Source organism: Ictidomys tridecemlineatus, chromosome 10 (assembly GCF_052094955.1).
Source record: "Ictidomys tridecemlineatus isolate mIctTri1 chromosome 10, mIctTri1.hap1, whole genome shotgun sequence".
Taxonomy (NCBI): Eukaryota; Metazoa; Chordata; class Mammalia; order Rodentia; family Sciuridae; genus Ictidomys; species Ictidomys tridecemlineatus.
This window is the reverse complement of record NC_135486.1, coordinates 105,917,749-105,942,610: the sequence shown is the minus strand read 5'-3', so window position 1 is coordinate 105,942,610 and position 24,862 is coordinate 105,917,749. Positions and strand designations below refer to the sequence as shown.

The following is a 24,862-nucleotide window of genomic DNA, read 5'->3' as shown; positions in this document are numbered from 1 at the left end:
GAGCTTCCCAGGTTGGTCGTATACATCCAATGACCTACTGTATAATTCTCTATAGTATATCACTGAGGTTAGGAGAGCACAATCCTATAATTACTGATTTGTCATGTAAAAAAAGGACACAAATTGGGACCAGCTAACAGAAAAGGCACATGGCTGGAGGTCTAGGAGGGTCTGAATGAAAGCTGTCATGTCCTCAGGATGCAGCATCTTCACAGGATATGGATGTACATGACCTACCTGGGAAGCTCACCTTGGTTTCAGTGTCCTGAGTTCTTACAGGAATTTCACTAAGCATTTGGTAGGAGTGGGATGAGCAGAGCAATAAATCAGACTCAGGTCCTGCCCTGTGGGTACTTACTATAGAGTGGGGGTGAGTGTCCAGGAAAGAAGACAAGGGAAGGGGTGTAGATAGAGACTGGGGAAATCATGACATCAACCACACAGCGTGGGGGTGGCACCAGACAGCGTCAGGGTCTCCAGACTGGTTTTGTGTTCCTGATCACTCTACCACGCGGCCTGCGCAACGGTTTCATTAATGAGGTTCTAGGCATAAAGTTAGTTAGAAGAGATCGAAATAAAACACACAGACTCAGTTAACTTATTTCTATTGCTAGGTCCGAGACGGCTCGCCTCTCTGGTTCCCTCCTCTAACCGCCCAGCAGGGCAGCGAGGATTACTCAGGGCTAGCAGGAGAGAGAGAGAGTGAACACGCCTGGAGTAGCCTTTTATTGGGGAACAAGAGATTCAGGGGAGAATTCCATCCAATGAAGGTTGAGGGGGGGCTGCACTCCAAGGTCAGGGTCAGTGATTGGCTCCCCGGGGTCAGTGGTCAGGCACACCCCTACACCGATGGGCTCTCTCATCAGGAAAGGGACGGGAAAGCTTCGACACAGCCAAAGCGCCTCAGACCCTTAACGGGAGTCACCCAATCACGTGTCAGAATGGCTTCCCACATATCACTGTGTGAGAGGTGCGCTTCAGAAGTCACTGCCAGGAAACTCTCTTGATGAAAGGCCTGTCTTGGGTAATGCTGGGCAGGCAGGCACCGGACTCCAACTTTTGGGCCTGCCTAAGTCAGCCTTCCTATTCTCACTGTAAGACCGATTTCCTGGCCACACCAGAAGTCAGCATGCAGAGCTCACCGGAAATCCATGTTCCAGGGCTCAAGGCAGGTACCAAGGCAAGTACTAGGACTCTATTTCCCAATTGATAAAGACCTACAGACTCATTGAATGGATGAAATTTCCTAATGTAAATACTATCCTATAGTCTTATCATGTGTTCATATTGGGGGATATTGCATGAATGGTACATTGTGTGTACCATTCTCACAAGTTTCCTTAAACCTATAGGTATTTTAAAATAAAAAAGCAAAATATTCCGACCAAGCATTTATTTTGACTGAAATTCCAAATCCTGAAGAGCATTGTTTAATTCCCATTTATGCATCTTTGGGAAAGACTGGTCTTATCTATGGCAGATCGGTGGATTCCTAGCGGTAGGGGCTGGGTTGTTCCTTTCTGAAAATGTCGCAGGAATATCTCTATCGTTATTTTGGCAATAATAAATGTTAAATTTCCCCCCAATTATCAAAACATTGACATAAATGAATGCTTTGGTTGTAAATATTAAAGATAATGAGTTGACTTTAAAAATAAAATGGAAATTACATTTCCTGATTTGGGAACACTGAGCTAGAGCTTGTCAGGTAGCAGTGACAGGTAAGCTGTCTTTCATTCATTCCCCCTTCTCCCTTTTAGTACTACCAACCCTATTTTATTTTTCCAGCTTTCCAGTTGGTGTGGCGTATGATTAGTTTAGGCAAGAGATACAGGAGAACAGAGAATCTGAACAATCATAGGAAAGAACCTGAGAGTTTGGGATTAGCTGAAGAGACAGTGTCCTTGGGTGGCCTTCTGGACTCTTGTGTCATTCCCATTGCATCTCAATTGCTGCCCCTGGTTTTCTTCCTTCCTCTTAAACTATCCCGACCCGCTCCCTCAGTAAAGCCCATGGGTTATAGTACAACTGTGTGGGTAGCCATAACTGTCTGGGATCCTACCTGTCTTCTGATGTCCTGTGGCATCATTTTCTCTTCATATAAAATTGTGGTTTCCTAATTCTTTGCTCTTTTAATTTTCTCATTTGATCCACTTTGTATAAGTTATTATAACATCAAACTCTTGATTCCTTTGCCTTCTTGCTTTTCTGTTTTAATCATTCTTAACATGGTTTTGAATTTCCCCACATTCTCTTTCTCTAAGAAAGCCAGCTATTCCTGTGACCCGCAACTACAGCTGTCCTCTCCCCAGCTCTGCTCAGCCTCCACTGCAGCTCTGTATGTTCTTTGGTTCCAGAAGCCTGGGCGCTCCGAGTCTGCCATATTCTTGTCTCAATTGCTCCTGACCATCCATCTCTGAGTCACATTCCTCCTGTCATCACAATGCATTTCCAAAGCGACTCTCTTGATGCCGGGTTTCTTTCTTTTATTATTATTATTATTAGTTGTTCAAAACATTACAAAGATCTTGACATATCATATTTCATACATTTGATTCAAGCAGATTATGAACTCCCATTTTTACCCCATATACGTATTGCAGATTCACATCGGTTACACATCTGCTTTTTACATACTGCCATACTGGTGTCTGTTGTATTCTGCTGCCTTTCCTATCCTCTACTATCCCCCCTCCCCTCCCCTCCCATCTTCTCTCTCTACCCCATCTACTGTAATTCATTTCTCTCTCTTGTTTTTTCCCCTTTCCCCTCACTTCCCTCCCCGCTCTCATCCCTGTTTAATGGTGATCTTTCCCTCCCCGCTCTCGTCCCTGTTTAATGGTGATCTTCTTCTCATTCTCTTCCCCCCTATTCTGTTCTTAGTGCTCTCCTTATATCAAAGAAGACATTTGGCATTTGTTTTTTAGGGATTGGCTAGCTTCACTTAGCATAATCTGTTCTAGTGCCATCCATTTCCCTGCAAATTCCATGATTTTGTCATTTTTTAGTGCAGAGTAATACTCCATTGTGTACAAATGCCACATTTTTTTTATCCATTTATCTATTGAAGGGCATCTAGGTTGGTTCCACAGTCTAGCTATTGTGAATTGTGCTGCTATGAACATCGTTGTAGCAGCATCCCTATGGTATGCTCTTTTAAGGTCTTTAGGGAATAGTCCAAGAAGGGGAATAGCTGGGTCAAATGGTGGTTCCATTCCCAGCTTTCCAAGGAATCTCCATACTGCTTTCCAAATTGGCTGCACCACAAGAGTTCACAACAAGAATCAACAAATGGGACGTACTTAAACTAAAAAGTTTTTTCTCAGCAAGAGAAATAATAAGAGAGGTAAATAGGGAGCCTACATCCTGGGAACAAATTTTTAATCCACACACTTCAGATAGAGCCCTAATAACCAGAATATACAAAGAACTCAAAAAATTAGACAATAAGATAACAAATAACCCAATCAATAAATGGGCCAAGGACCTGAATAGACACTTCTCAGAGGAGGACATACAATCAATCAATAAGTACATGAAGAAATGCTCACCATCGCTAGCAGTCAGAGAAATACAAATCAAAACTACCCTAAGATACCATCTCACTCCAGTAAGATTGGCAGCCATTAGGAAGTCAAACAACAATAAGTGCTGGAGAGGATGCGGGGAAAAGGGCACTCTTGTTCATTGCTGGTGGGACTGCAAATTGGTGCAGCCAATTTGGAAAGCAGTATGGAGATTTCTTGTAAAGCTCGGAATGGAACCACCATTTGACCCAGCTATTCCCCTTCTCGGTCTATTCCCTAAAGACTTAAAAAGAGCATGCTACAGGGACACTGCTAAATCGATGTTCATAGCAGCACAATTCACGATAGCAAGATTGTGGAACCAACCTAGATGCCCTTCAATAGATGAATGGATTAAAAAAAATGTGGCATTTATACACAATGGAGTATTACTCTGCATTAAGAAACGACAAAATCATAGAATTTGGAGGGAAATGGATGGCATTAGAGCAGATTATGCTAAGTGAAGCTAGTCAATCGTTAAAAAACAAATACCAAATGACCCCTTTGATATAAGGGGAGTAAACAAGGACAGGGTAGGGACGAAGAGCTTGAGAAGAAGATTTACATTAAACAGGGATGAGAGGTGGGAGGGAAAGGGAGTGAGAATGATATATAAGAGGAAAGGAGGGGTAAGACAAGATAATACAAATGGAAGAAATGATTTACAGTAGAAGGGGTAGAGAGAGAAAAGGGGAGGGGAGGGGAGGGAAGGGGGGATAGTAGAGAATAGGACTGACAGCAGAATACATCAGACACTAGAAAAGCAATATGTCAATCAATGGAAGGGTAACTGATGTGATACAGCAATCTGTATACGGGGTAAAGTTGGGAGTTCATAACCCACTTGAATCAAACTGTGAAAGATGATGTATTAAGAACTGTGTAATGTTTTGAACGACCAACAATAAAAAAAAAAAAAGAAAGAAAGACTTTAGAGCCCAACTGTGGAAGCAATCCAAAGCCAGTCAATGGATGAATGGATGAATGGACAAAAGATGGAGTCTATCCTCAAATTCAACTATTAGCCCTAAAAAGGAAATGCTGACACATTTCCACCAATATAGGAGCTTAAGATCAGTGCACAAATCAGCCAGACATAGGGACAAATACTCTTGAGTTCACACTATGCAAGACAGACGAGGCACCAAGAATTGTTAAATTCATAGAAAGTAGAATGATGGTCGGCAGGAGCTGTGGGAAGAGAAGTAGGGAGTTTGTGTTTCAAGGCTGCAAAACCTTGTAGGGGTGATTAAAAAAAAAAAGCTCTAGAGATAGGAATGTGGTAGTGACTGCACAAGGAAAACCAACAGTCACGCTTCACATGACAAAATTTTAGCCAATGATGGACCAATACATCACATATATGAAAGGGCTCCATCACATGATATTCCACAGTGGTGTCACAGCCATAGGTGTAAGCACACTGTATGCACAATGATGAAATCAACTAAACACATCTGGGAAAAAAACCTCCGTCACAAGAGATACATGGTTGTACTTAATGCTGCTGAATTCTACACTTCACAATGGTCACATGTTTTGTTTTGAATATATATTTATTCACAAATTTTGGTGAGAGAGAGACAAAGCATGACTCAGTTACAAAGGTAGAAAGCAGAGGCCTAAGTTAGGAGGTTGGTGAGCAACTCACCAGTTCCTTCAGGTACCAGGAGAAAACAATGTCTGGAATTACAGAACTTTCCTGTTGTTGTTGTTGTTGCTGTTTTGTATATGTGACATTTTTCTTTAAGGTACATAGTGGTAGTGAAATATGTGTGTCACGACCCATGCTGGGAATCCCAAATTTGCTAAGCAAGTGAGATTAATTGGAATTGAGAGGCAGACTTTTAGTTGACATATAAACTCCCCAAATTATAGACACCATGTGAAGAGTGTGTGAGCACATGCAGTTTTGTATTATAGATCCTCAAAATGTCTCCCAAACTCAAGGATGGCTTAGGATGTGTCCTCAGGACAGATTCCTGAAGACAGTAAAGGCCAGTGACATTTAGCAGAATAGCTTTGAAAACCACGGGTTTTCATTTTTCAGCTGACAATTCAATGTACCTGGTCTTTTGTGTATATTTATTATCTTCCTCTTGAGAGGACTTATCATTTCTATTCTCCCTAAGTTTCCTTGATATTCTTCTCCCTCTTGGCCAGACTGAGCTCTGAAATGGTAATGTGCAGAGAGGAAGGGACAGACTCCAGGAGCCCTTGGCACTCATGGGACCAGTTTCTCCTCAGGACTGATCACTGCTGATTTCTCCCCTATCTGGAGAGGCGCATGTTCAACCAGATTGCAGAAGGGTTTGCACAGATCAGAGTCTAGGTTTTGTGGAAGAGAAGCAAGTTTGAGAGAACTCATGACCACTTGTCAACTGTCTGCTAAACCCGAGGACCCAGAATTCCCAGCCTAGCACCTCAGGGTACTGCCTGGAGGTAGTGGTGGATGACAAAGTTACAGGACCATCCGATGAAGGAGCTGGAGCGAGAACAGATTTGAGACTGTGACTGGCATGGAAGAAAGGATAGAGAAGTCAGGAAAGGTGGACTAAGGAAGCCCAGTTTTGAAGGAGGACAGGACAGGATGTGGGTCAAAGAAGTCCACGTGGAAGGTCAATCTGCGGAGAGAGGAACTGGGTTTGGAGATATGATCCAAACAGAGGAAAGGGATAGAGGGGATGTAAGCAGGGTCACCCCCCCCAAAAGAGAAAGTTTGTATAATGAGGATAAATTTTTAAAAACGGGGAGATGGGACCATGGAAAGGCGAATCAAGGGCAGATGGTTATCTGCAAAGGTAAAATGGCTGAGGAGAAAGGAAGAGTTGACTGGTTTAGGTGTTCTGGTGGTGGACTGGGTTTAGTGGTGAAAGGCTGAATTCTGAACAGCACCTTTACTTGGTTTCTTTACTCAGCCTCACCTGCTGCCTCAGTCATCCTGCCAGAAGAAGCAAATGGGTGACCCCTGGATTCAAAGAAGATGAATAGATCTGCCAGAGTTTTCTGACTTGACCCAGAATGTAGAACCCAGGATTCAGACTGTCTTCTAAAAGAGGTGTCGTCTTCAGATTCAGAAGTGGAGGTGGAAATTGTCAGGGTTTTGACTTGAACTGGAAGGTAGGACTCCCAGCCTTCATACTGTCCTCTGTCCAAAAGAGGAAAGAGGAGTCATCATCTGATTCTGAGGAGGAGGTGGAAGTGGAGTTGTCAGTTTTGTGACTCCACTGACGGGGTAGATCCCAGTCTTCAGAACCAGTCCTCTAACATGAAGTGGAAAGAGAAGCAGTCATCAGATCCAGAGAAGCTGGAAGTGGATCTGTCCAAGTTTTCTGACTCCATACAGAGGGTAGAACTTGGGCTTCAACTTCAGTGCTCTGGCCAGAAGAAGAGGAAGTGGTCATCAGATTCTGAGGAGGATCTAGAGGATCTGGACCTTGAGCCTAAGCACCTCTGGGTTGTGGAGACACTGTGGGCTGAAGACGAAGCTGAAGAGACAGCGTGTGTACTCAGTGCTACAGAGCACCGTGAGGTCTTCACCAGGCTGGTAGGCAGGGAGACCTCAGTTAGTTCCTTCCAGTGCTTTTTACACTAAACAGGAGCAGGCGTATGGGGAGACAGTTGGGGGTTAGGGTAGGGATCAGGCACCGGGGCTCCTGGGTCATGATGCTGATATGTTAGTGATGTTTGTGTCATGGTTAATTCTGATGAAGTAACTGGCAGGGACCACAGTGTGAATTAACTCCAGAGTGCTATTTTCTAGCTGTGCTCTGCTCTACCAGCAGAATCACCTCAAGTCCTTGCTATGAAGCAGAATTCTGGGCCTGACCTTGGGTGTATGAAATGATTTTTGGAGTAGGGGGTCAATAAAGTCTGAGGATCAGAACCAAAAATGAGAGCTGGGGTTGTGGCTCAGTGACAGAGCACTCGCCTGGCATTTGTGAGGTTTGATCCTCAGCACCACATAAAAATAAAATAAACATACTGTGTCCATCTACAACTAAAAAAAATGGAACTGAAAATGATGGTTCAGGGTGTCAAGAATAAAGGTTGAGAAACAATTGGGATTCTAAATTGGTCTAAGCTCTAGTTAGAACTTACTCACCTTCATGTCTGAGAATTGCATCCATGAAGTCAAACAACCTCTCCTCTTTCTTCCAGATCATTGGATGAGGAATGTGGTGCATTTTCAGCAGGATATCTCAGGGGACACTGAGAGAGTCATGAGGAAGAGGGGCTTCTTGGACAGATAATCCAGGATCACCCAGAGCCACATAGTTACTGTATCATGCTCATGGGAGCTGGGGGTACACGAGTCCATGAAGGAATGATGAGAAACCAGGGTTCTTTCTCATTCCATTCATTCCTCAGACATCCCTAAATTTTAGTGTCCTGAATTCAGCTTTTCCCCTGTGGTATTGATATCAAGGTCCTTTTTTATATATATTTAGTTGCCAAGGTATTGGACCATTTGAAGGTGTCATGTAGTGACTAAGAATGAAATGGAATTACTTTCAAAACATTTGAACCAGAGGACTAGCGTAGATAATTTTACTACATATCATGAATTTCATTGGTTTATTTTGAACAAGATGGCCATAAAATTATTACTGTCTTTTAATAGTCTTGAGACAGTTGTTAATTTTGAAAACATGCTGTTCCTAATAAATTTTCTAATGGGTGTTAAGAGTTTTTTAATAGGTACATAGATATTTTCACTTTTAAGAGGTTTTCATCTTTTCGGCTATCATACTTACGTATCTACTATGTTTCCAGATCAGTGGTAATACCCCAAATTCTGAATAATATAAATGTTAATGTTTAGTCCTCATTATTGAGTTGTGAACATTGAGCTGCCATTCTTTAATATGCCTTGACCCTTGACACATCTGTCATTTTAAGTTTTTTTTTTAAGAGAGAGAGAGAGAGAGAGAGAGAGAAAATTTTAATATTTATTTATTTTAGTTTTTGGCAGACACAACATCTTTGTTTGTATGTGGTGCTGAGGATCGAACCCGGGCCGCACGTATGCCAGGCAAGTGTGCTACTGCTTGAGCCACATCCCCAGCCCATACATCTGTCATTTTAAAGAAGGTGTAGGGGCTGGAGCTGCAGCTCAGTGGTAGAGCACCTGCCTTGCATGTGTGAGGCCCTGGGTTTGATCCTCAGCACCACATAAAAATGAATAAATAAAGATATTGTGTCCATCTACAACTAAATAAATATATATTTTTTTTTAAAAAAAAGAGAGTGCGTATTTTAACAATTCATGTGCTGGGCTGGAGATATAGCTCAGTTGGTAGAGTGCTTGCCTTGCATGCACAAGGCTTTGGGTTCAATGCCCAGCACCACCCCCCCCAAAAAAAAAAAGTTCATGTGGTATGTGCTTTGAAAGAACATAGCATATTTCTTGGGGAAAATTAATAAAGATGAATGTCTTTGCACTTTTATGATGTATGGGATCATGTCAGTCTAAACTGCTTCTTTGCTGTCAAATGACACTGTTATATCACAGGGTTCCAGGTAATTTGGTCAAAAATTTATTTCTTGTGGAATAAAAAAATCTTCAAGTACTTTTCGTGTTGGAAAACAATAGAGAAGGTGGCAGATCTTAAGCTGGAGATTAGAAGCAGGAAATATAGGAAGGCAACTCAGGAGGAGTGCAAAGAAGAAAGAAAATTCTTTTTATAAAAAATATTTTATTTACATTTTAGTTTTCAGCAGACACAACATCTTTGTTTGTATGTGGTGTTGAGGATCGAACCCGGACCACACCCATGCCAGGGGAGAGCGCTGCCGCTTGAGCCACATCCCCAGCCCCAAGAAAGAAAATTCTAAGGGAACTGTGTAAAAATCCTAAATCTGAAATCAAGGAGAAGTGTCTTGCAGGAGGATGCCTTCCTGGTAATGGTCCAAGGAGGGGGACACACAGGGGAAGATAGAGTTTGTTAGTTGAGTCATTATTAGAGTCTTTTCCACAACCTCTAATTCCAGTTTTACATAACAGAAGGTTGTGAGGAAATAGAAACACAGGAAGGAAAATGAAGGGAATGGAGCAGGTTCTAAGAAGAATGAGGTGAGAGGAAGAACTAACGCTCTAAACAGATAGGCACGGAGAGGGAAGAGATACTAGTGCAGTCACAACAACTGTAGAAAGACATCTTGGGAGATGGGAGCACCAGGGAATGTGGGAGCAGTTGGGGAAAGAAGCAGGTGAAGCAACTTATCATCCAGAAGTAAAACAAAGCTAAAGAGAGATGGCAACAGAGCCAGCGATGAGATGTGAATGGGTTAGAGAGAGAGAGAGAGAACAATGCTGCGGGGCTTGTAAGGATGACATTTGGAGCTTAAAACTAGATGGATACATTAAAGAGGGGGATGGTGGTTGAGGGAGTGGAGCAATTGAAGAGGGAAAAGTTGCCTGAAGAGAGAAGCCACTGAAAACAGGCACTGTTGTTGGGTGTGGTGACGCAAGCTTGTAATCACAGTGGTTTGGAAGTCTGAGGCAGTGGAATTGGAAGTTCAAGGACAGCGTCAGCAACTTACTGAGTCCTTGTCTCAAAAAAATAAAGAGGGCTAGGGGTATGACTCAGTGGCAGAGCACCTCTGGGTTCAGTCTCTAATAAGAACAACCAGCAACAACAATAAACCAGATGGACACTATGCAAAGCAATTCTTTTTTTTTTTTTTTTTTTTTTTTTCCGTAGGAACTCTTTAATTATCTTCTTAGAACATCTTACTAAAAAACTGTCAACCCTAACACCACTGCTGTCAATGTCACATTCACCATATAGAGCCTTCTTTTTTTTTTTTTTTTTTTTTTTTTTATTGTTGGTCGTTCAAAACATTACACAGTTCTTAATACATCATCTTTCACAGTTTGATTCAAGTGGGTTATGAACTCCCAACTTTACCCCGTATACAGATTGCTGTTTCACATCAGTTACCCTTCCATTGATTGACATATTGCCTTTCTAGTGTCTGATGTATTCTGCTGTCTGTCCTATTCTCTACTATCCCCCCTCCCCTCCCCTCCCCTCCCCTCCCCTTTTCTCATCCCTGTTTAATGTAAATCTTCTTCTCAAGCTCTTCGTCCTTACCCTGTCCTTGTTTACTCCCCTTATATCAAAGGGGTCATTTGGTATTTGTTTTTTAACGATTGACTAGCTTCACTTAGCATAATCTGCTCTAATGCCATCCATTTCCCTCCAAATTCTATGATTTTGTCGTTCCTTAATGCAGAGTAATACTCCATTGTGTATAAATGCCACATTTTTTTTATCCATTCATCTATTGAAGGGCATCTAGGCTGATTCCATAATCTTGCTATAGTGAATTGTGCTGCTATGAACATCGTTGTAGCAGTGTCTCTGTAACATGCTCTTATTAGGTCTTTAGGGAATAGACCGAGAAGGGGAATAGCTGGGTCAAATGGTGGTTCCATTCCCAGCTTTCCAAGAAATCTCCATACTGCTTTCCAAATTGGCTGCACCAATTTGCAGTCCCACCAGCAATGAACAAGAGTGCCCTTTTCCCCGCATCCTCTCCAGCACTTATTGTTGTTTGACTTCCTAATGGCTGCCAATCTTACTGGAGTGAGGTGGTATCTTAGGGTAGTTTTGATTTGCATTTCTCTAACTGCTAGCGATGGTGAGCATTTTTTCATGTACTTATTGATTGATTGTATGTCCTCCTCTGAGAACTGTCTGTTCAGGTCCTTGGCCCATTTATTGATTGGGTTATTTGTTATCTTATTGTCTAATTTTTTGAGTTCTTTGTATATTCTGGTTATTAGGGCTCTATCTGAAGTGTGTGGATTAAAGATTTGTTCCCAGGATGTAGGCTCCCTGTTTATCTCTCTTATTGTTTCTTTTGCTGAGAAAAAACTTTTTAGTTTGAGTAAGTCCCATTTGTTGATTCTAGTTATTAACTCTTGCGCTATGGGTGTCCTATTGAGGAATTGGGGGCCTGATCCCACAAAATATACCCTGCTCATGGATAGGTAGAACTAACATCATCAAAATGGCGATATTACCAAAAGTCCTCTATAAGTTCAATGCAATGCCAATCAAAATCCCAATGGAACTTCTTGTAGAAATAGATAAAAGAATCATGAAATTCATATGGAATAATAAAAGACCCAGAATAGCAAAAACAATGCTAAGCAGGAAGAGTGAATCAGGCGGTATAGCGATACCAGACTTCAAACTATACTACAGAGCAATAGTAACAAAAACAGCATGGTACTGGTACCAAAACAGGCGGGTGGACCAATGGTACAGAATAGAGGACACAGAAACCAATCCACAAAACTACAACTATCTTATATTTGATAAAGGGGCTAAAAGCATGCAATGGAGGAAGGATAGCATCTTCAACAAATGGTGCTGGGAAAACTGGAAATCCATTTGCATCAAAATGAATCTGAACCCCTATCTCTCGCCATGCACAAAAGTTAACTCAAAATGGATTAAGGAGCTTGATATTAAATCAGAGACATGGCATCTGATAGAAGAAAAAGTTGGTTATGATCTACATACTGCAAAGCAATTCTGATGCCGATAAACTGCACTGAGGTGAAGTGCTACAGATTGAGGCCACAGGCCTCACTATACTGCCCACACTTCAGACACTAGCTGCAACCTCTGGGTTTCCAAGACCACTCATGCCATCCCAGAACTGTCCTTAAGTCCAGGCTGACATGTCCCAGATCTCAAGTTCAGCATGCCTGAAATCCAATTGCTATCACTCTGCAGTATTGACCACATCACCAAAGTAATAAGCAAGCCAGGTGACACATGTTCTACTTATAGATTTCATTTCAGGAAAGTCCACAGCCTGCTACAAGAGGTATCAGCAATAGCATGACTTGGTTGTTCCCAATTTCCAGCAGGCAACCCTGAATTTCTTTTCTCCACATTAACACATTCCAGGAAAGGAGAAACACTGTCCTGAGAAGGGACAGCTAGCTCACCTGGAAACTGATTTTTAGTGTGCATCTTTTGAATTCACAAAAACTCCCACCAGCACTATAACTGCTTCCTTTTAGTATCATCACCTCTACAATAAGATGATGATGGTCCCAATCACATACTGTACCATCAGCAGGAAGCAGGAGCTCCGTGGAAAGCACTTAATACAGTTTTGTGAATACCACACTTATCAGTGGTGTCTATTCCTAGCTTATCACTTTCCAAATTAGTACAGCAAATAAAACACAAGTAAGTCAAAGATTTTCCTTCTCCCCGGGCTCATCTCCAATCTTATTCCTCCCATCAAAACAAAACAATCCTCTTTTGGCCTTAACTCCCTCCACATCTACTGACTAATTCTTCTTTTCCCATTGGGTCAACATTTGTTTAAAAATTTGTACACAGAAGAAATCCAATTGTTTCACTCTCTTTTAAACCTCTCCAGATCCAGCTAAACAAATCCTCAAGGAGTCCCAGGACTGAATCCCATGGCCAGTTCTCTCCTTGGGCTTGACTATGAACAGTTGATACAGTTCCTCCTCCAACCCCCAGATCTTTTCATTTCCTTAGCTCCTGAAACTTCATGCCTCTGGTCCTCATTCTGGCCTCACTACCAGCCCCACCCAGTCCTACCTTCTGTAGCACTTTGCACATGGAAGAGTCCTGGGCTCACCCCCTTACCCAACACAGCTTTCCATGCTGACTTCCAGTGCAGACTGTCCACTGAAGTCCCAACACAAGCCTTGCCCTCTTGTTATCTCTGCTTTACCTCATGCTAACAGTGCCGATTCAAAATGGCTAAAACCCAATTCTGGCTTTTTCTTAAATTTGATTTTTCACCATCTCCCACTCCCAGTTTAATTATAACCTAGTTTTCTTGGTCACTCAGGGAGCCTCTGAAGAGCTTTCCACATGGGGGCAGCATGATCAAAATATGGTTTTAGGAGAAATACTCAAGGCAGACAATGCACTTGAGCCAGTGAAGGAAAGAAGTAGTAGAGAAAGGGAGTTTCTGCAGGAGTCCAAAGAAACAAAATCAACCCCCAAAACTGTAATAATGGTAACAAGGAGAGAGTAAGGGGAAAGGATAACTTTGAATATAACACCAGCAAACTTTAGCAACTGCCTGTGACAACAGCAAATGGAAGAGCTTAGAAGGATCCCACTTTTCTGGACAGGCTCATAGGCTGCCTCAATGAACAAATAGGGGCAAGAGCAGAAGGCATAGACAGACCAACAAAAACGATTTGAGATCTATTGTATTTATTAGCTTGAGGTGTCCTCTGGACATACCCCAGGGAGAGGCTCAGTAGCTGGCTGGACAAAGGCATCTGATCCCCATGGAGGATTGACATAGATTTGGGGTTAAAAGCACAGGACAGTGAGATCAGACAGGAGTAAGGAGGGTCGTGAGCTAACGGCAGAAGAACTCCTCAGATTCACAAAGAGGGCAACAAGACAAATATGGGACAGAAAATTACAGGGGAGACTGCAGAGTGTCTAAGACAACGATGGGCAAATAGCCCTGGGTGTGCATGTTAGAAATACTCAGTGTACATTAGGTCACGGGCAACCTTCACCAGAACAGGATGAGGGAAGTGACAGGCACAGAATGGAGACTGTGGGAGGCAGGATAAGATGGGAATGGGAAATGAGGACACCTCTGCCAGGGATTTCTACTGCACTGTCTGCTGTGCAACCCAGTCCAACCTGCAGAAAGAACTGCTTAGACTCACTTAAGGGAGAGGCCATTCCTCCAGCTAACCCAGGCCTTATCCTTGCACAGAGCAACAAAACCAATGTTTTAGTCACCACAAAGATCATGGGTGCTGAGTCCTTCCTGGGCATTATGCTGTCTACCCAGAGGACAGACAAGTTAAGGTATCGGTGGCAGTGGCTTGTTGGTTGTTATTTAGGAAGGCTATTCCTAATCACATCAAAGAAATATTTAAAATCCAAAAGAAAGGAACATTCCCACTTACGGTCAATGTAAGTCAAGGAATGTATAATATTAATAATTACTTGCTCTGAATGCCAAAAAATAGGAGACACACATGTACTCTGGTTTTAGGGATGCTTTAAGGATCACGCTGTCTACACACATGAACAGGACAAAGTCATTGGTTGTTGATCACTATACTGTTTTGAACATATTTTAGACTATTTATTTGCCTCCTAAGGAATATTGTAAGCAAAAGTAGAGAATAAACACATGAATAGAAAAACTCACCAGGGATTTACTCATTCTCTGCTGCTCTTGGAAAACATGGAAGATGTGGAAGCAGGTGCAGACCTGGGGATTGAAAATGCAAGCAGTGTGGTTATGAGTCATCTGGCCTGCCGTGGCAGGGATCTACTGCATTAAAACCTACCCAGAAACTTCCCAGGACACCTCCTGGGAGGCTGTCCCATTAGGTCTTCCCCACCCACATGTTTGTAGCGGTGAACAAGTGGGTGTGAGTCTCATGGTGAATGAACTTCAAATCCAAATGAAAACATCTGCCATCATTTAAATGTCAGCTAAAAAAGGAATTCTGCTCTACAGCACTCATCTGTTTTCTAATTATAGAAACTTTGGCTCTGGTGAAAGGAGTATTTTTTAAAATATTTCTTTTAGTTGTAGATAGACAAAATGCTTTTATTTTGTTTATTTATTTTTATGTGGTGCTGAGGCTCCGAACCCAGTGCCTCATACTTAGGAGGCAAGCAGCTCTGCCACTGAGCCACAGTCCCAGCCAGAAAGGGGTATTTTATTAAGAAACTTACTGTGACTTAAATGTAATACAGGGGAAGGCATACTGGCCCACAAACCAACCAGAGACCTTGGAGAACCACTCCCATCTCAGACCCAATGTCTTCCTCCATCAAAGGAGGCAGAAAGAGACTTTTCCTTCACTAAGCTGCATGACTCTGCAAGGACAGGCCTCAGCGGGAGTCAGTCAAAAGAACTGAGGTGCAGAGGGAGGCTGTCGCACACTGGGAGACACTGGAGCTCCCGAGGAAGAAGGGAGAAGGAGCAAGAACGGAGGAGAGAGGCCGAAGTCTCATGGAGGACAGGAGGACAGTGTCCCCTCCTCCCCAGCACACGGTGGCCTTACAGATGTACCCTCGGAGCACCTAAGGCAGCGCAGCTCGTCCTGCCAGCAACCCGACCCCATCCTGAAGCCAGTAAACCCTGTCCTGCTTCACGCCATAACTTCCTGCCATGGTTCCTGCACCCACTACCTGCACCCGCTGGGATTGCGCAGCTATGGCCCTTCAGGGGTCAGGGATGACAGGGGCGAAGGTTTCGTTGCTGCTCTGGACGGATCTGGGTGCAGATGATTCCGAGGGCCGTTATGGATCCAGAGGAGAACTAGCGGTTCCTGGGGCCGTTATTGCTCCCGAGGGGGCCGAGGGTGGACGCTAACAGATGCCACTGCTGCTCCCAGGCCTCAGACCTCCCTTCGCCAAACAGGTGTGCTCCAAGGGCCCAGGCCGCGCCTCCCTCCAGGTCCCAGATCCTCCTACTCAACTCAGCCTCCTGAGTCATGCTGGCTGCCCAGGGAGCCAGCCCTGCCGCCCTCCGCCCAGGCTCCTCTCTTATATTGTGGTTTTGTTTTTTTTTTTTTGTTTTTACTGAGCTCTTACATGACTTATCTGGTGTTACCATCCGAAATAAATATTTCATTAAATACAGAATGAATTGTCTCTCTTACAAATTGACCTTTTGAACATCCCATGTTGAGGTTTGTTTTTCATTGGGCAGCAAAAGCTCTATAGGACAGCAAACATTTCACTCAACAATCTGTCAAACTTTATGTATTTTGTGGAAAAAATATAATTCTGGATTCCAGATTTTGCCATTGTATTGATTTGTGATAAAATGTTTTGATTTATGTAAAAATATGTGAATCGAAAGTATATGACTTTGGGGCTGGGGCTGGGGCTTAGTGATAGAGTGGGTGCCTAGCATGTGGGGGGCACTGAGTTCAATCCTCAGCACCACATAGAAACAAATAAATAAACAGAGGTATTGTGTCCATCTAAAACTGAAAAAAAATTTTAAATGTTTATGACTTAGTTTTTATGTGATGCATCATCAATATAAAAGTGTTGAACACTAACAATGCTTACCACAAGGAGGATGTAGTATTTTTGTTTCCTGCATTAAAATGTCTGGAGGAAGGGAGCCGGATGCGTTGTATGTTCATTTAGTGTGGGTCATAATGTCTTTATAAATTGGCAGTATAATTGCATAGTTTAACCCTCGTTTTATTTTCCCCTCTTGCTTCATGGTTTTTGCTTTGTGTAGCAGTCTGTCTTCCCAGCATCCTAGTCTTGGTTTAGTGGCTGTGGTCTGTCTCCTCTTCCTTCTGAGTGTGAAGGAAAGGTGGGAATCTAGCGGCAGTAGGTCCAGCAGACTTTGCTGTCCAGACTGAGGAGCGGGTGGGCTGAGTGGGGCTCATACCTGTCTTTGCACATGTAAATCAGACAAGCTGGGGTCACTCACCACAGAGCACCATGCACGGAACAAGAACTGGAACCTCAGCATGTCAAGCCACCTGTAGTCATTATTCCCATGTAAAAATAAAATTGTCTAAGAAGTCAAAACCATTTCATGGTGAGCCAGAATGACATCTAATTAAAGGAGAGTGCCTGAGCTGGAGTGCAGGACTCGGCCAAGTCCTCCTGTGTTAGAAACAAAGGCCTTGCCTGTGTAACTTCCCTTATGAAGCCCTGTTTCAGTTATTTTCATTTCTTTTCTTTTTTTTTTCCAGTAAACATTTCTTTAATCTTTAGATTTCTTTTTATAAGAACCCAGTTCCAACATGTCTGTAATTCAAAAATATAAAGAGAACACAAATAGCAAAAAAGCCACCTTTGCTTCCTCTTAATATATCCCTTATTAGCTTGAGGTAGGACTTATTTCTCTGAAGATTCTTTTATTGAGTTGCGGTCAAAATGAAACTGAATTCCTATGTAGAGCAGCGGCATACCTAAGTGAAACATTAGAAAATAAATAGGGAATTCAGACTTTAAAAACTAGATAACTGAATCATGTGATAGCAAAGTCATGGTCTTATCCAGGAAAGCTACTTGGAAAAGGTAAATTTTAAAGGGTAACATCCTATGAATTGTCACTTACAAATGGAATATAAGCAAAGGTACCAGTGAACAAGCAAAGTACAACTGCCTCTGTCCCATAAGTAGACTTGAGTGTGATGAGGCATAAATGAAGTCTCCAATGAATGGTATCGATTTTGCTGTGAGAAAGAAGGATGAGGGCTGGAGTTGTAGCTCAATGGTAGAGCACTTGCCTCGCAAGTGAGGCACTGAGTGTGACCCTAGTACCACTTAAAAACAAAGACATTGAGTCCATATACACCTAAAATTAATAAAAAAAAAAGAAAGAAAGAAAGAAGGATGAGTATACTGTGTAATTGGTCTAGCACCTATGGAGGATGTGACATCTACATAAGTAAATTTCCCACATAAAATTGAAGTTGCCTTGTGCAAGGTCCTGGATTTGATCCCCAACACTAACAAAAACAAAAAACTTTGAAGTTGGTGTTGCAATGGGCAAAAGGTGTGATTATGCAGTTGGAGGGGAGAAATAAAGAATGTCCACATACTTCTGCACTTTTCAATGCTTTATTCACTCAATCACTTTTTTCACTCAAATCACTCAATACAATTTCACGCTATAAGTTCTTAATCAAGAAAATGACAATCCTTAATTCTCGACACTGCAATAGACATAACAATTCACAGCAAACAATTCTGTGGATTAATTAATTCTAAGCACTGCAGCACACTTAATCATGACAGGCTAATGACAGACATCCCTCTGCACGCTAAGTTCAAGTGTCAGATCAAAAGGCTTTAAGTCCAGCAGATGCACACTCACTCAGACAGCGGTGATCAGGTCAGGTGATCAGGCTTTTCCTGGGGTGGAGCTGACAGCCGGCTGAGGAGGTCCTAGGAAGAAGTTGCAGCTCTCACCAGAGTCAAGATGTGCCTGTAGAGTTTGAGAGTGGTGAGGAAGATGCAGAGGGTCAGCAACTGACGACAAGTGATGGGCTCTCAGTCCAGGTCATTATCAGGCACTCCAGCTTGTGTGCATCAGTATTGGCTGGCTGAATGTTCATTTGCTCTATTATTTATACTAAATTTGGGGGCTTTTGACCCCCCTTTCGATCCTTATCAGCTGCCACTGGATTTCTCAGTAACATCATTTTACCTTGGGGTTAAAACATCTCACCTGGTGGTCCCCACCCTGATATTTTTACCTTTCCCTGTTATCAGGTGAGGACAGCCTGCCAGAGGCTTCACTGAGTTTATCAGGGTGAGGGGAAGTGACTTGCTTGTGTCTGAGGGCCACACTGGAGGGCTTCATTAGGCATGCATGGTGACACTGCAGGTTTCAAACTGGAGTTTTTAAAATGGAGTTGCTTAGGCTCAGGCCTAAGGCCATTCTCACAGTTGGCTATTTTAACTTTAATTAAAATAGCCACAGACTGTATATTTCTACCAGCCTCTGTAACTGTTTTGCCTTTTCTCCATTTGAGTGATAAAAAAAAAAAAAGAATGAAGGTCCTGTGCTTTAGGAAATGCACCAGTAATCAGAAGGCCAATGGTGGAATATAGGCTTATTAGGCCCTAGGAGGCTCTGGGCAGGGGTGTGGACTGGGCTCATAAGCACGTGGTGCCTCTGTAGCTTGTCCCTGCAGGAGGATCATGGCCCCTTAGCAAAGCCCGGCAAGCTCCTGTCCCTTTCCCTGCCCCTACTTTTGCTTCTTGAAGAAAGATTATCAGGTAATTATTGGTTTTCATTGAGATGTTCATGTGTGTGTGTGTGTGTGTGTGTGTGTGTGTGTGTGTGTGTGTGTGTGTGTCTGTGTGTTTCTTTTTTTGTAATGCTGGGGATGGAACCCAGGGCCTTGTCCCACGCTAAGCAAGTGCTCTACCACTGATCTACACTCCCAGTCCATGTGTGTGTGAAATGATGACTCACGGGCACCAATCCACGCCTGTCCAGTTCAGTCAGAGAGTTTGAATCAAGTTTCCTGCTGCCTCACACCCTGGCCAAGAGAGCAGGTAGAGAAATATTTTTGATAGAAACCACAGTGCCTTATGGGAACTCTAAATAAGAAAAGCATGAGCTTTGGGGTCAGACTTGTGTTTTGGGGTCAGACTTCCTGGACAAGGAATCTAATATGAGCCTTGTTCCCCTGATTCATGGAAAAACTGCTGCCCTAGGGTTTCTGTGAGGTTTAAAGGTGCCGTTGTTGATGAAGCTCACAGAACCAAGCTTGGCACACATCAGTCACCTCCAGGGCCCCTTTCTCTCCTGTTCATTAGAGACAGCGCCCCTGAAAGGAGCCCCTGCTGTCCACGTGATGACACTCATTTGTTCTGCTCAGAATCCTTGGTAGAGAGGCATAGGTGAGGAGGAATTGGTCTTAGGTGCCTTCCCAAATGGCTCTTCAGGTTAAATGCTGATTGAATGGGCTTCAGGAAGAGTCTTTCTGAGATTTTTCCCTCTAGCAGTCTGAGGTGGAATTTCCCAGGGATCATAACTGCCGGGGTCCTGCCCTACGGGGTCCAGGGAGTCCTGGCGGATGAGTGGCGTCGGCGAAAAGATGAGACAGGGGTCGTTCCGTTGGAGCAATCTCCAGAGAGAGAGCTAATGCAGCTTTCTCTGGGTCATCTTTTATTACAATTTTTCTCATCATTATAGATTCAGAATACGTCATTGATTATATAATTTAAAACTTTGCCAAGACATGACATTTCCTTAACCATGATTGGGGGTACAAACAATGTAACATGAATTTACATTTTTCCAGGATATGACCTTCAGTTATGTAATTATTAAAAGTACAGAATCATTAATAAAATACGTCACTAATTTACATTTTTCAGATTTTCCCAAGATTTACTATTTTTCCCAAGATATGTTATTTCCTTATTAACTAATGCCAAAATTCGTAACCAGACTCTAAGTCTCCTAACCAATCATTAACCTAAAGTACACTTGTACTTTATTCCTAATCTAAAATTCCCATCTAAAAAAGTCCCTTTAAATCTTATATTTAAAATATCCTAAAGTTTATGAATCATTCTTAAAACATATCAGAAACCTATACAACTAAAAACTTAAGAATTTCTAAACTTAAGAATCTAAATAAAATAATATTTCTAACATTATTCTAAAACTGTGTCTTATAAAGCTATTTTAATTAATTCCTAAATTTATTCTCATAAAACTGGTTGAGCTGCTTTCTCAAAGAGTTTCTTTGTTTCTCAGTCAAGGTGCACTAGTTCTCATACTTTATAATCTTTCTCAATAGAAAGTAAGTTCTAAAAATCAATCCACTTTCCACCAATATTAACTATGCTCATCATATATCCCTATGTAAAGTAAGAAAGGATTTATAAAAAGAGAAGAATATATCTTTATATGTTTTAACTTTCCCAAGTGTATAATATAACTTTCCCTAATCAAAAATCAAACTGCACGTGGTGAACTTTGTAAAATAAGCATAGTGATTAGGTTTTCTAAGAGGCCGGAAATATGAGCTTGGGTTCTAGTTGAAATAATCAATGTGGTGCCTAAAATTCTCATGATCTTTCAAAGGATGATTGTTTTCCGTTATCAGGTTTGTCCACAATGTACTGAGATAGAAGAACAGCCTTCTACTTTGTCCTTGATATGCTGAGGGGTAGTAGAACAGCCTCCAAGGCATGAACTAACTGTTATGTTCTAGCCATCTGAAATTTAATTTTTTTGGCATTTAACACACTCATGCCTCCTGTCAGAAACATAAGCATGAAAATGAAAAGTCCCAGTTACATAAAAAAGGGTCTCATGGTTTCCGTTTCCCACCAACCAGCGTGGCTTTGCCAGCATTCATCCTCACTGTGACCCTGTCAAGACAGGGGGAGAGCAGCTTTGCCAACACTTTTTCTCACTGTGACCCTGTCAAGACAGTGAGTGGGGGATCACCTTCACCACATAACTCTATCTAAGATGGGTTCCCCCATCTGTCTGGGGTTACCCTTTTACAGTGTGAACTATATTTTTTATTTTCTTCTTTAAATATTGGAGATTGAACCCCTGTTTTATCACTGAGCTGAAAAAAAAATCTCTGATTTACTATTCCCATCTCATTTTTAAAGTTTTAATTTTGAGACAGGGTCTCACTAAATTGCTGAGGCTGGCCTCAAACTTGAGAACCTACTGCTTCGGCTCCCCGATAACTGGGATTATAGATGCACACCAGCATGCCTGGTTACAGTGTGCAATCTTGCTGTAGCTTATTTAGGTGTTTCTCCTGCAGGTTTGAAGTAATGCCTGCTTTTAAACCCACAGTTTAAAAGTAAGTTGCTACAGAGCACTAATCCTTTTAAATGACAGAACAAGGATACACTTTTATTGTACTGTTGGTCAGCTTTTCATTGCTGTTACACAAATCCCCGACAAGCACAATTTAGACTAGGAAAACTTTATTTGAGGTTCACGATTTCAGAGGACTTAGTCCATGGTCTCCTGAGCCCATGACTCTGGGCCCACGTGAGGCACCATGGCAGTAGGGCCTGGTGCTCAATATATGGCAGCCAGGAAGCAGGGAGAGTGGGCTAAGTCGACAGGGAAAAAATTATCAAACCCAAAGGCAGGTGACCCCAGTGACCTGTTTTCTCTAGCCACACCTCATCTGCCTACACCTAACACTGAGTACAGTAGTCCTTTCAAATTATTAATTCACTGATTAGATTGCAGCTCTCACAATCTACCTGTGAACATTGTTCACCTGAGCTCATTGTTAATGAGCTTTTGGGGGACATCTCATATTCAAGCCATAAGACACATTGAAATACAGCACTCCAAATCTCTGTTCTACTTTGACCTTGGGCACTTAAGCGGTGAAAGTCTTTAGTCATCCTCAACACTACACTTTTAACTGTTGCCAGAATAGAAAGAAAAGATAAAACCTATTTACTCACTCTATAAGGTTTCTACGACAATGTGGGTTTGTCATAAGGAAATTGATGTGCCCTAAAACTAACAATGTGACTTGTTTCCTCCATGGTCTAAGACCTGAAGATCTCAGGACTTTAAAGAATTCTCAGAAAAACAACTCTCCAAATTCCTGAACAATCACCTGGACAAATTGGTAGACAAGAGTGGCAAATTCTAAGTGCAAAGATATTCATGCACACAGGATAATTCTACTATATATTTTAAGATTAAAATACATTCTCACAAAAATACCAAAATGATAAACCATGTATAGAATAACTGCCTCTAATCCAGAAGGGTTTTTAGAAGAAAATTAAAATGTAGGGCTGGGGCTGTAGCTCAGTGGCAGAGCTCTTGCTTGCCTAGCATGTGTGAGGCACAGATCCTCAACACCACATTAAAAAAAATAAAATAACATAACATAAAGGCATTTGTCCATCTTCACTACCAAAAGAATTTTTTTAAGTATTAAAATGTAGAATAAGATGAACAAACACACTGATAGGGACATGCTCTAAAGATAGGACAAAAATCGAGCCCACATAGCCCAGCAGGTTTTTGTTAGAGAATGTCTGTAAGCTGTTGGGCAAGTCAAGGAGCCTTTCTGTGACTTGCTTTCCTTGTTTGACCTTAGAGACCCACAGTTGTAGGTCCTAAGTAGTTAGTGATTGTTCTCAACCACTCCAGACTCAGCACCTGCCACTGGACACCTGGATGGATAGGTCGCACCTCTGAGCCCCCTGCAGGACTTCCTTGAGCCAACAGCACACCTGCACTCAGCATCTGATGCAGGTGCATCACATATTGTGGGAGCATAGGTCCTTGGCCAGGAGGTGGAATGGAGACCAACATGGAATGAACCAGCTGGGAACCAAGATAGGGTTCCATATCAGGGTGAGAAATGGAAAAGAAAACCAGGCTCTGCAAAATGAGGGTTTCCAGCTGTATGCTCTCATCTGTGAGGGAGTGGACAGGGGCCGAATTGGGAAAAAACTACAAAGCAAGTGAATTTGAGGGCACCAGCAGCAGACCCATGCTTTATCTCCAGTTGTCACTTATTGCTGTACGACTGGGACAACTTTCTGAGCACCGTTTCCTTGTCTAACAAAAGAGGGGACTAAGTGTGAAATCAAGCTCCATCTCTCTCCCAGAATCCCCTCCAGACAAGGTTTACCAGTTAGGATGACAAAGGAGTGAGATTTACAAGGACCAGGTCCATGATCACAGAGCAAGAAAAGAGGGTGAATTTGTGACTGACCGACAATGAATGCACAATGGCTGTATATTTACATCTGTACATCAGCACATCCAGCACTTCATTCCTTCTTTAACTGATAATATTCCTTCATAGGGATAAAACCCATTTTGTTTGCCCATTCATCTACTGAGAGACATTGGACTGGTTTTCCCTCTTTGGCTATGGTAAATCATGCAGCTGTGAGCATGTGTGTATGGATCCTTGTTGGGGTACTTGATTTCAGTTCTTTGGGAATATACACTGAATGGAATTGCTGGTTCATACGGGGAGTCTGTGTTTACTTGGTCAAGGAGCCAACAAACTGTTTTCCACCATTTTCCACTCGAACCAGTGATGTGAAGGGAGTTACAGGTTCTCCACATCTTTGCTGGGCTATGTGGGCTCGATTTTTGTCCTGTCTTTAGAGCATGTCCTTATCAGTGTGCTTGTTCATCTTATTCTACATTTTAATACTTAAAAAAATTCTTTTGGTAGTGAAGATGGACAAAAATGCATTTATTTTATTTTATTGATTTTGGTATCTTCCATCTCTTTTGTCTTAGCCATCATAAATGGGATGTGCTTTCTCAAGGTGGTTTGGGTTTGCGTCAACTTTGTCTCCCCCTTGCAGGGAAGTTGTCCACTCTGTCATACCAAATCAATTCTTGACTGTTTTTGCATTAACTTTAATTAACTTTTTCATTTTTCTAACATATAATCCATTTTCCAAACAAGCTGGTAAATATTCCCTTTTATTCGCAGGCTTGGACTCTATCTTGTAACATAATGTACATCCCTATGTACAGTTCTGTTGTTAAGATATGAATGGACGGCACTTTCTTATGTTTCTCTTTTTTTTTTTTTTGGTCTAATTAGTTATGGACGGCACTTTCTTATGTTTCTCTTTTTTTTTGGTCTAATTAGTTATGCTTGAAAGCAGAATGCATTTTGATTCATGGTACACAAATGGAGCACAACTTTTCATTTCTCTGGTTGTACACTATGTAGAGTCCCACCATATGTGCAATCACATATGTACCTGGAGTAATGATGTTCATCACATTCCACCATCTTTTCT

At 42.2% G+C, this 24,862-nt stretch overlaps 2 long non-coding RNA genes across 3 annotated transcripts in view; both read right to left on the bottom strand.

Annotated features, from left to right (window-relative positions):
• Positions 1–598: 598 nt before the first annotated feature.
• Positions 599–16,167, bottom strand: LOC144367434 (uncharacterized). Of its 2 annotated transcripts, XR_013426794.1 has the most exons (3): positions 15,767–16,167; positions 14,772–14,834; positions 599–7,113 (listed from the first exon to the last, which is right to left on the bottom strand). It is a non-coding gene; the product is annotated as an uncharacterized LOC144367434 (long non-coding RNA). The 2 variants fall into 2 exon arrangements; XR_013426793.1 differs by lacking the exon at positions 15,767–16,167 and having other exon boundaries at positions 14,772–15,085.
• Positions 16,168–18,156: 1,989 nt separating this feature from the next.
• LOC144367432 (uncharacterized) overlaps positions 18,157–24,862 on the bottom strand; it is a 31,479-nt gene continuing 24,773 nt past the window's right edge. The window contains exon 2 of the long non-coding RNA XR_013426792.1: positions 18,157–18,542. This is a non-coding gene — a long non-coding RNA (uncharacterized LOC144367432). The remainder of the gene's footprint in view (positions 18,543–24,862) is intronic.